Genomic DNA, 11,571 nt, shown 5'->3' with positions numbered 1-11,571 from the left:
ATGATATGATATGATATGATATGATATGATATGATATGATATGATATGATATACCATGTTATTGTTTTTTCTAAGCTGCTTTGTCTTTCATATATATTCAAATTACAGAAGCTGTGAACATATTATTCTGCCTCATCAAGAAAAACATACTATTTTTACTAGCTCCCTTACCTGGGAGCACTATTTTTCTTATAGCATGTGTAAGCACAAGATGTTTATTCTAACACCAACAGATCAGTTTCATAAATGCAGGTGGATCTGTACGTCACTTTTATCTATATAACTATCCCAGAATTTGCATAGCCCTGAGTTAGGTATAAACACAGTAAAATATCAAACAATTCTACCAAATACAAGTACATTCTTTTTTGAAACTACACCTTGGGCTTCTTCACCTATCTTCTGTTAAGTCCATCTTAACATATATATGTACATTGTGAATATATAAAAATTATGATTATACATATACATTATATATATCATAAACACGTACATGTACATGTGCATGCACATGCACATATACATACATATACACAAGAGACTATGAATTTGAGAGAGAGCATCTGGGAGGTGCAGAGAAAGGGTTGGAGGGGGAAAAAAGGAGAATATGATGTAATTATGTGTAATTTAAAAATACATCTAAAATAATTTATTTTGTGGTTGGTAGTATCTTCTCCATCCAAATTCTTGCCACCACTTTTAACAACCTTTACATTCATGTACAGAAGAGACACAACAGAAGAATTCTAAGGTTTGTCCCTAATAGAGGATTCTCTTCGCCATACCACATTAGAGAGTCTCAAAATCATTCTTTTGCTGCTGCCCTTGGTTTCTTCTCAGAGTTTGAAGACACCGTGCATTTTGGACAACAAACTTGGAGGATCTGAGCTGGATCTTACTTGAAAGTTTCCTTCCTGAAGACAAGTTTTTATATTTATTATAAGATCCTATGAAATCTACCAAAGGAAGGAAATAACTAATATTCTTGCTCAGCTGTGATGCATGCTTAAGTGTCCAATGGAGCACTCATGTCTGGATTTGAAGCAACAGCTGTCTAATTGAATTTAAGCCCCTTTCACTAGGAAGAAACCGTATCTGGTACTGGAAACCTGGTCAGCTACTCAGGACTAGTGAGGTCATGGAAGGTAAAAGAGAACTTGTTTCACACTTTACTAAACCAGCATAATCTCTAACTATACTCTAAAAATTTATCCTTATACCCACAGAGAAAAATGTCTTTTAATCCTTATCGAAGGAGCTTCTCTTTGGAGCAGACAGAAACTATTACAGAAATCCAAAACTCTTTAAAATGAAGAGAACAGCAGATTGTGAGTTTTCAATCCCCCGATGGATGCAGTTACAAGGCAACTAACTCTTGGACCTAAAGTTCAGTGATTATCATAGAAGAAGTTAGGAAAGACTTCAATAGCCAGAGGACCAGGAGGTCTCCTAATGAGGACAAATGCCCTAGAACCAACAAGGAAGCTACATTTATGATAACTCAACAATCTGAATGCTTAAACAAATCCTGAACAATGGCAACTTCAATAGACATTCTATTTTGGAGGAGAAAATCTTACTGGGGCCCAACCCTTTCACAAAGAATTGTCCACAGCTATGACCTTCTGAAAGCAGGAAAGTAGTCTTCCCCAGGAGTGATCCTCCTAATTAGCTGTCCAATGTGAAGTAGTCAGCCATGTATGCAATTATACACACACTAGTAAGAATGTGGGGCTTTTAGCAGGTTGTATACCTGCATGTATTTACCAGGAGCCCAATGGCCTGGATCAAGTTGAAAGGAGACATAGAGTAGGACTCTGTTGGACCTTTAAGACTCATGGTCTCTGGATGTTCTAGCTCTCTAACTATACTGAATGTTGATGGTAACTTCTAAAGCGTTCTAAAAACTTTGTTACTCATTCTGAGGGTTAAAAGTCACTGCTTTAGGGGATTAATACCTTTAGCCTAACAGCAAAGGGTGTGGGGGTGGGGGAGATAAAGTAATGTAGCCTTTGTTCTGTCTCCACAGGAATTGCATGGCTCTCCCTTTCAGTTTGCTAGTTGAAGTCACAGGAAGAAAAAGGGACATGTTGAAAAAATGATTTTAGCGTTTATTTTTAAGTTGTAAAATGTTTCCTATAAAAGCACTGCAAGAAAAAGTGGGAAAGAGGAATGAATGATCATGGAGATCCTAAGGGGAACATGGGAAATTCGCACTTCTCTCTTTGTCCTCAGCACATAGGGATCTTTCAGAATACACGATCACATGGTAAAAAAAAAATTCACCACAAGTTCACACATAAATTCAAATTATCAATTGAGTAAAAAGTAAAAATTGAGAGAATGTTTACATGCATATCCATTAGGAGTAATTATCTGGATAAAGATTCATCACCTGTCACAGTTCCACAGGTTCATGGAGAGTTAAAAACCATAACTAATTTATTAGTGAAGTTTTGTATAGATAAAGCAATCTACTAGAAATATTTGGCAGAGATTCATGAAATAGAATAGGTCTATATAGTTGATAGAAATGTAAGTTCATGCAGTAATTGTGGAAAAGAGTGTAGAAGTTCTCATGAAACTAAAAATAGTGTTATAATATGATCTAACATTATTTCTTAGTAAAATTCCAAAGGAATTCAAATTGTGACATGAAAAAGATAGGTATACTTTCATTTTTTAACTACAGGGTCCACTAACACACCAGTGAGTAAAGAAACAAAATATGTGCAAGGTAGAATATTATAGGACCATAAGAAGCATGAATTCTGCTATTTGCAAAAGCATGAAAGATTGATTATAATGGTATGGGAACTAAGCCACATCTAGAAAGGCAGATGCTCTAATGATCTTATCTCTGTGTGGAAGCACTCAAATGAACATTAGAAAGGTGAATTGCAGCTGGATTGGGAGAGAAGGGAAGATGGCGATTTCAATCAAAGTGTACAGATATTTTAATTATGCTGAAGGAATAAGCTTTGGGTTACACTGTATACTACCTTTCCAACCAAGTAAAGGAAATATTACATATATCAAAATTACCTAGAACATACTTTTAAAATTCTCATCACACACACAATAACATCAGTGAGATGATGGTTATATTAATTAGTTTGACTATTTTCACAATGCATTCAGATGTCAAAACACAACAGTGTAGCTCACAAACATACCCAATTGTTTATTTTGTCAATTAACAATACAAGAAAGAAGCTATTTCTTCAACATGAATTTGTAGGGTAGATGCTCTGACTAGTCAGCATCCTTTCTTTATCTTTGCTGAGGGATGATAAGGAATACATATGACTTTTGGACTGTTGTCAAAACCAGGACAATAGCTTCTAAGGATGAATACATTATAAATCATATTGTAGAACCATGTCTTCCTGAGGGTTGGCATTTTGTATATCCTTTTATTTTGGAATGTGGGAGGTTGAACCCAGGTTCTCTCTCATGCTGTGCCAAGCCAAGCACCATAACACTGAGCTACCTTGCCTACCCCAGAATTTGTAATTCTTCGAAATTCACATGGATTTTTTTGCAAATGCTAACTGATTCTTCAGATGTAGTTTAAAATATCACTAGAAAAATCTTGAATTGCTAAAGTCTTTACACACAAAGACAGTGTTGCTCTCTTATCATGCTTTTTATATACATAGAAATCTATAAACAACACTATTTATAAACTTGAGTTCCTTAGCATTGCCTCAAGAAAACCTTATCACAGTATTCAGTCCTGTCCTCTGTAATGTAGATGTTGGAAAGTGCCCCGGTTGCTGAGTAAAACTGGAAAAGTTTGACACTCAGAGAGAATAATGTAAACAGCCTGTATCACAGATTCCCAGATATGAAAGACAGCCTATTGCTAATTGCAGATATTTGAGTATCCTTATAATAGTTGGGGAGAAACATTAACCGTAGGTCAAAAAAGGTTTTAAACTAATTCTAGTTTCTTGGAACCTCTGGGATATATAAGCAACAAACACAGTATCTTGGTTTGAGTTTCCAAATGTCTTCTAAATCTAGACATAATCACTAAAGAAAATTAGACGAAATTTAAATTAAATATTTAAGTTTAGAAAAGATATTAAACATGTAAGAGGGAATTTCTACTCATGAAGGACTTTTTGAGCTGTTTCATGCCTTCCTTGATTTTACAATACCATCTTGATCCTAGGAATAAGACTATAAAAGCTATTAGCCTGTCTGGAATCATGTTCAAAATGTTCCTAACCACAATTCATTCCAGTTTCAATTACATGTTCAATAGCCACCTGCAAGTACTTCCCAGACAGGCTTGGGAGAGGCCCAGAGGACTCTAAGTGACAAAAATAAAATAGAAAACATAATTGATAAGTTGCAGCTTGTTGTAACTTACTGGAAGTTATATTTTCATTGCTTGCATATGTGTGAAATTGCTAATATGCTTACACCATGTTCACAAGTTAGATTTTAGCACTATAGTCTAACATAAGAGTAACTGAAAAATAGCAGAGTTTGTGTCTCTCAAACAGTTTGTGGAGAGCCACAGCATTGCAAAGAATTTGGCTTACTCAAACTTGATGACTCTCTGTCCTTTGTAATCTATCACAGTTTCCAGGATGTCTAACAAATGTCCTTATAAATAAAACATACAAATGTAACATTTTTTTCTAAGTTAGAATTATCAGGTGATGAGTTCAGATAGGTCAGTATAGTAGTAGAATTTCATTAGTTTTGTAAACTGTTTAGTTTTTCAAATTATATATTTATTTCAATTTACTTATCATTGCAGGAGTGTATGTACACACACACACACACACACACACACACACACACACACTTGCTTACCATGGCAGAGCATGGCTAGAGTTTTTTTTGTTTTGTTTTGTTTTGTTTTTTTTCTACTTTGGCTTCCGGGATCAGAATCCTTGTCATCAAGCTTGGTCCCAAGTATGTTTTCTCACTGAGCCATCTCACTGATCCTATTTCTTTCTTTTCTACCACTTTGTTTTTTGTTAGATAAAACGTCAGCTAAAATCTATTTCTGTATTAAAAGTGTGAAGACAAAGAATACAAATATCTTGACTCCTAAGGACATTTCCAGTGAAAGTATAAAAGGTCTACAAAACCAATTCCAGTTAGACAGAGTGGAGCATGCCAGACTAATGATAAATGACTCAGTCAAGAAAAAAAAGCAACAACAAATTCTCTATCTGTAGAAAGTGACACTGGTGAGAATCAAGTTATCTTTCTTTTTAGGCAATCATATATCGTTGTGAAGATATTTGGTCACAGTGCAACTGGACAAGACAGGATGCTACAAACAGAACATTCTCTGAGAATCTTAGGTCAGCAGAAGTTCAATTCCAACTCACCTTGCTGCTCCTCTCACATTCAATTTAAAATGAAAAATAGATGCTCTTGAAGTTTTGCATCTAAACTTTTTGAATCTGGTGTAATAATAACAGTCAAAGACAAAGGCTTGACTGAAAACAATACTTGGATAATGTTGGAAACAAAAAAAAAAAGGTCATTTGGTGCAATTTTTCCCTTAGGTATGAGAACTTTAGTTGTCATGTTCTGAATTTTACAAGGCCAATTCTAAAGTCTTTCTCTGATGTACATGACCTGTACCATACTCTAAACCCAATAGTGTTAGCATCTGATGACTGTAATAAGGAATGTGAATAATCCAAATGCATTGTATGAAATTCTCAAAAATTTAACACAAATATGAATAAAGGATAGGTCAACTAATCCCCAGATCAACAGAAAACAAAGCATCTGAGCCCCAAGATCAACTTCAACCATCATACAGTTTCACAGGGCACAGAACATGCAACTTTTTATTTGTTCATCACAAAATTAGAGCCACTGCTGAATTGAAGAATGCTTTCAGGATGTCAGAACAAGAGTGTGTAAGTAAATGTACTGAAAGAACTTACTCAGTGGAGGTAAAAACAGTAATGTTCATAAGCAAATTTTAATGACAGATGTCCCCTTTATAGTTTACAAGTCTGAGTAACTAAACTGAGTCACGCTGAAGAGTATGGGGGCATGATAACTGTATACTCCCTTGATATGTGACAGAAACAAAATACCATTAATTTTCCTTTTATTGAAAATAGATTCTTTTCTCACATCATATATCCTGTTATGAGTTTCCCTCTCTACTCCTTCCTTTCCCTCCTCACCTTCTTCCCAATCCCATTCTATCCCCTGTCCTTCTCTCATTAGAAAAAGAACAGGTTTCTAGGAGCACATGATAAAATACAACAAAATAAACTATAATAAGATAAGCTAACACATTGGAATTGCACTAGAAAATCAAACAGAAAGGGACAAATCCAAGAGAAGGCACAAGAATCAGAGAACAATTAATTCCTACACTCAAGAATCCCATAAAAACACTAAACTGGAAGCCATAATGTATATGCAGAAGGTCTGGTACAGACCCCTGTAGGTCCCGTGCATCCTACCTCAATCTATGAATTCATATGAACCTTGATTATGTTGATTTAAAAACGCCTACCCACTCTGGCTCTTATATTCTTCCTGCTTTATCTCTGCAGGGTTTCCTGAAGCCATGAGTGGAAGAATTTGATAAAGGCATCTTGTTTAGGACTGAGTGTCCCAAGTTCTCTTTCTACTTAATGTCTGGCTTTGGGTCTCTGTATTTGTTCCCATCCACGACAGGAGCAATCTTCTCTGGTAAGAATAGCAGAATGTCATTAACAGTCATTTTATTAGTATAATTTGTTTGGTTTGTTTTAGATTAACATTATTTAGTTTTATCCTATATCCCTGAACTATGTAGCCTCTGGTTCTAGGTGACCCAAACAATGTTGAGTATGGAGCGTGTTTTAAGTAAAATAAGATAATTGATTTTGGTTATGCCCAAAATCTTAGTGCTGCCATTGCACTGGCATTATCTTGTAGTCAGGGAAAAACTGTAGATCAAAGTGTGTGTGTTGGCTTCGTCTTTACATTTTTCTTACCATCCCCACCTACACTATATAAACAAAATATACATATGGTGAGATAGTTTCAGAAATACTATGGTAGAGAGTAAAGATGATACCCAAGGCTGTACTGTGGTCTTTACATATTTGTAGAAACATACACATTGACATAAAAGTGTACACACACAAAATGTTGGCAAAGCAACTGTTCTTTAAAGGCTCTGAAGTCATAAGAGGTGAGAATGGCTCAAAATATAAAACCTGGGGCTAGAATGATGGCACAGTGGTTTAGAGCACTTGTTGCTTGCACAGAGTACAGGTGTTCAATTCTCAGCAGTAACATGGTGTCTCACAGTCATCCAAAACTCCAATTCTAGGGAATCCTGCCTCTGTAGGCACCAAGCTTGTAAGTGGCACACATACATACACACATACATATGTATATACATACATATATACATACTTATATGCATGCATGCATACATACATGCATACATACATACATTCATACAGACAAACATTCATGAATATAAAATAAAATAAATAAATGTAAATAAGAATATAGGTGAAGAGGTAACAAAATTATATATAATATGGACTTTTGGAATCAAAACAGAAATAATGGAAATGAAGTATTATACTACTCTAATAAAATCTGTATATTAAAATATTAGGAGATTGGGCTATAAATGATATGAGACTTGTCAGTATCAGCAAGAAAATCTACTAAAACATAAATATGTATACTCAAATTGCTAAAGAAAATTTTCCAGTCTAGTACTCTATACAGAACTAAGCTACCATACACAGATTATTTTCAGACATAGAAGTTCCCCAAAATAAATTTTATATGCGTTTAAAGTGTCTTATACCTGTTCTTGCTTAAGAAGTTTCTAAAAAATGTGTTATACCCAGGGAGAAGCAAACACACAAGTTCCTGAGCTGAGGGGGACACTTAGGGAAAAAAAGGTTTTGGTAACAAGTAAGCATGACACACCACCAAAAGCAAGGATTACTTTCTAGTGTCAGAATGGATATGGCAGATGGATAATCTATTCTGAAGGCACATATCTCAGGCCACAGAGGCAGTATATACCTAGGAACAATTCAAAACAAGAGAAGATGAGTTAAAGTTAAAACATTTAGAAGCCCTTCTAATATTAATGCAAACATATGTAACAAGTTCTATTTTGACAATATGTGCTCTCTTTTGGATTTAAAAAAATCATATTCGTGAATCTAGCTGCTGTGGATTTTACCAGTGATCTGTTGACACCATGACTTCACGAGACGAGAGGAAGAATATGACTATTATCAGTTTTCATGTTAGAAATGGTAGAGATAACTTCAGAAATCGAGTCATTAGAAGTCACATCAAATTTCATCTGCAAATCGGTAAGATGAAATAGAGCTAAATTAATTTAAAACTAAATGACAGAACAATTGAAAGTTTTTTTTTAAAATTCTGAAACAGTATTTAGGAAGATGAATTGGCTAATGAAAATATAAGTTTTCATGTTTTGCCTTAATGAAACAAATTTAAAAAAACAATGTACAATTTTAAGGGAATTTATAAGCATGTATGAAGCTATACTAATGACCTATCTTTTACAAAGACCATTGCTTTGTCTAAGTCAGCTTTAGGAACACAATTAGTAGTTACATATTTTCTAGAAAACTTATTAAAAAACAGACTGAAGAGATAGAATTCCCTGTCTTTTCACTTGATCAGGATGGGGGGATGTCTAAAAAAGCTGCCAGAGCTCTATCTGCTTTCTGCCTTGTTATATTACATTTAGAAAGGTAGTCTGAGAAACTCTTCCTGGCCTTCCTTCCACCTGGCCTGAAGGAAGCCCTCTAGATCAAGTATCTCTGTTGGTCACTTTCAAAGACGTGGCTGCTTTCCTTTCAAAAGCAATGAGAAGGTCCTTTGAGACCCATCCATTAGCAGTGCAGTTGGAACATGGAACAAATCTTCAAAGAATCTAGCTGGATCCAAAATAGAATGTTCCTGGGGAGGGGTTGCGGGATGTGCAGTGGCCTTTTTACACAGCAAATTTTTGCTAGAGTGCAAAGTTAATTGGTAAGGGGACCAAGGGACACGGAAAGCAGGGTACAGTAGACAGAGACACAGGACTCTGGGCTTACTTCAGGGATTTACAGTTTTTTTCAATGCTGTTTGTATATCACTTAGCTAGCCACTAAAGATAGCATGCAAGCAGAGCTTGAGTGAGTGAATTGTCTCCTGGACTCTTCCACACTTCCCTGCCCTTGTGATCTAGTTTTGTCCCTGAGGACATTCTTCCTGCGCTTTATCTAGTAACTGTAGTTTTCCAAAGTCATGTCACAGCCACACAGCGCCCATTCAGTCAGGGTTGGTGCCTGAGAAAGGAACCATAGATTCAGCTGGGCCCCAGCAGTTAGTTGTTGAAATTTACCATGTTGGAGTGTTTACAACATAGCATCAATCCATTTTTCTCTCTGGCATATTATATAAATCTGGAAGAAATAGCCATCACCTACGATGTGTTACTTCTCCAGTACCATCTGGCTGGTATGTCTTCTTCTTTATTCCTCTTCAGTTGATATCAGGTATATTTAAGGATAATAAGGACTCCTTTGTGGTTTCTTACTAAGTAGTTACAAGTGTTCACGCAGTCTATTGTAATTACTACCAATGGTGTCATCATTTACTTAACTGAGATCTTCTTCCCAGAACATAATTCTCAGGGAATCAGAGAACATGCCTCTTTCTTGTGCTATGTGTCAGTTTTTAAGAAACCTGTAAGTAATGTTGTCTGCTTTGGTAGTTCGGAAATAGAGTAAATAGCAGAAAATAATGACCTTCAAAGGCTCAAGAATTATTGTGATTATTAAGCTATTTGGAAAGTATGATAGTGCACCTATATCCAAAGCTTTGGAGCTTAAATGATTACTCCAACATGAAGCTTTTGAATGATAATTAACTAATATTTTTCAGGTCTGCGGTTTATTACAGAATAATTAGAGCAGCAGTATGATCAGAAATTGACTTCCATACACTTATTTTAGAGTAAAATCATGATGATAAGGTTAAAAGGAAAAATGTCACTGAATTATAAAGAAACAAGCTTCCTTGGAACAGTGACTGCTTATTGCAAAGTACAAGGATGTCTCTGGATATGCTGGAGAAAGAGGCAAAATAAATTATGCATCACGAATAGCAAAGATAAAGAAGATTCCCAGATATACTAAATATTTAAAAATCGTTTGAGTAATGCCTCACCTCAGCCTTTCTGAATTTCACTGGTATGAATAAGCATGTGCAAAAATAATTTTAAAAGTGTCGATCTCTATGACCTCATAGTGCCCCAATAAATAAGTGTTGGTAAGTTAGTTTAAAATCTAGGCTGTAACAGACACAATATTCTTCACCACAGAGATTGCTTTAGCAATGGTGTGTAGAAAACACAGCATAATGGAGAAGACATGCACAGCCCTGAAAAGGAAGTTGCAGACTTTCTTGGACTGATAGCTCAGGTCTTCTCTCCCACCTTCCATTTAGTGAGCAGGCTGAGGATTCTGTGGTTCTCTTTGGACCATCCACAGTTTCTTTCTTTATGTGTTTTTCTGTGGCCCTCTCTTAGATCACTTTTCACTTATTTCCAAATTCTCCCATTCAAGTGTAGATATGCTATGCACTATTTCTACAGAAAAGAAGGACAGGTGAGCAAACCCAGAAAACCAAATATTTGGTTTCCTAAGGTTTGTGAACCATCAGCTGTTAGAGGGGATGTTGTAATGAAACCAACCCTGATCTTTATGGCCTCCTTGTTAGATTTATGGCGCATAGCTTGGATGGATAACAGCAGACCAGATGGTTCCACGAGGGGGAGTTTATTCCGGGCAGAGGGAAGAGAGCGAGAGGAGAGAGAGAGCAGAGAAGTAGAGGAGTAGAGGCTGGCCATGACCACATGGAGAGAGGGGGAAGGGAAGGGGGGAAGGGAGAGGGGAAAACCTGCAGGCGGGAGTAAGGGGGCAAGAGAGAAGCAAGAGAGAGAGGAGGGGGCAGGCAGCCTCTTTTATAGTGGGCAGGCCTACCCAGCTGTTGCCAGGTAACTGTGGGGAGGAGCATACCTGGCTACTGCCAGGTAACTGTGGAGGTGGAGTCTAGACAGAATACTAACACTCCTCCCTTTCCTGTGTTTTTTTCTAAGATGTTCTTAAATGGCTTCTGTGTGAAATTTTCATCCCATTCAATCTTTCATGTTTCTGAAAAATTTGACCTTAGATTTTTTTTCACTTACCCTGAAATGATCCTGTCAGGGCCAACTATAAGAACATCTTGCAGGCATAAAATGCCCTGCAGGGGTACATGGTAGCAATTGACACCATCATTAGGTGCCCTCCTGGTTTGTCTTTTCTTTTATGTTAGAATCTTCACATTTTAAATATCAAAAAGTTAAAATTGGAAATGGCTATAATTAATTAATTGATGCCCTGTGACGTCTTAAATTCAGTACTCCATTTACTTGAAATGTTGATCCCTCTGTAGTTTGTAACATCCTGTTATAAAATACTGGAATCTAGGAGACTTTGTACAATGTGTAGAAGACCATTCTCTAAATGTCAGAACACAGCACTA

Source organism: Grammomys surdaster, unplaced genomic scaffold (assembly GCF_004785775.1).
Source record: "Grammomys surdaster isolate TR1022 unplaced genomic scaffold, NIH_TR_1.0 191, whole genome shotgun sequence".
In the NCBI taxonomy this organism is placed as follows: Eukaryota; Metazoa; Chordata; class Mammalia; order Rodentia; family Muridae; genus Grammomys; species Grammomys surdaster.
The sequence above is the reverse complement of the archived record's forward strand: the minus strand, read 5'-3'. Positions refer to the sequence as shown.